This window comes from Macaca nemestrina, chromosome 5, assembly GCF_043159975.1.
Source record: "Macaca nemestrina isolate mMacNem1 chromosome 5, mMacNem.hap1, whole genome shotgun sequence".
NCBI lineage: Eukaryota > Metazoa > Chordata > Mammalia > Primates > Cercopithecidae > Macaca > Macaca nemestrina.
Genome location: NC_092129.1, coordinates 109,546,532 through 109,547,944, shown reverse-complemented (window position 1 = coordinate 109,547,944; position 1,413 = coordinate 109,546,532).

The window sequence follows — 1,413 nt, the reverse complement described above, 5'->3', positions numbered from 1 at the left end:
ATATTACAGAAAATATTGCTATTTTTGGTGAGGAAAATCAATTTTGTATAATTTATTTTAGTCTAAATAAAATGTAAATTTTGTTTTAAAAAGAAAAATATTCTGTATATTGTTTTTTATTATATATATGTGTGTAGAAAGTGACATTTCTTTTATTTCACCAAATAGATTCAATTAAATTAAACTGTTTTCTTCCTATTTGAAAAATGGCAAGTGGGAATGTCAAAAAGAGAGAGAGCGCGCCAAGCCTTCTTTATGTGCTTGTGAAATTTTTATTGAACAAGCCCATCAGGAATTTCCTTGGCAGTGTTTTGGCACATTATCTTCCCTACCCACTTCTCCTGAAAATCATCTGCAAATACATCTATAACTGCATTGCTGATTCAGAAAGAAGTCAAATAAATCCTCAAAAGGGAAATATATAGTGAGGATCATGAATCTAGAGTTGGGCGAGCAAGATTCAACTCCCTGACTGTTCTAAGGAACTCCATTTATCCATGTTTTGTTCCATGAACTTCATTTATATGGCTGTCTAGGACTATAGAGTCAAAAGACAAAGCCTAGGTCCTGCTGTGTCAGAAGTTTAACAAGAGAACCTCTGCATAAAGTCAGACCAGCGATAGTTACACTGTCTGTAAAATAATCAACAAGGAATAATTACTCTTTGCAGAGGTTCTGGGTTCAAGGGTAAAATATAATATCTCTTGAGACAATCTAACTATAACTCTTGTGAGATTTGCGGTCAAACCAAAGATCCATCCTACTGAAACTGAAGATGATCAAAGATAAAAAAGAAAATCTTAGAAGCACCCAGAGGGAAAAGACAGATTAAATACTGAAAACAACATTTAGATCAGCCAAATATTTCTCATCCTCAATAATGGAGCCAAAAAATAGCAAAATAACATTTTCAAAATGTGATACAAAAATAAATCTTAACCTAGAACAGTATAACCAAGGAAGAGGGAGATAAAAAGGCATTTTCAGTGAGAGCTAAAAAGAGAGTTTATTACTAATAGTTTCTTACTGAAAGATTTTCTAAAGGATACACTCTGAAAGACTAGAAAATAATTCCACAATGAATATCTGTAATTAAAAAAGGAAAGAGTTACCAGAATATGTGATAAAAATGGATAAATTACCATAAATGTTGTTTGAAAAACCAAAAGCAATAAAATATGATTTGTGAAATAATAAAAATAACTAAAATAGTGGAGAATAATAGCATGTAAGTCAATGCTTAGATGTTAAAATTAAATTATTTTGTTTGAGAGGATAAAAATAATAGTCTTTGAAGAGTTAAATATGCTTCTAACATTTTAGGGTAAACACTAAGAGTAACTTTCAAATTCACAGAGAGAAAAAAATGGGATAGGAAGAAAGTTCTCAATCAATTCAAATAAATGGAAGAAA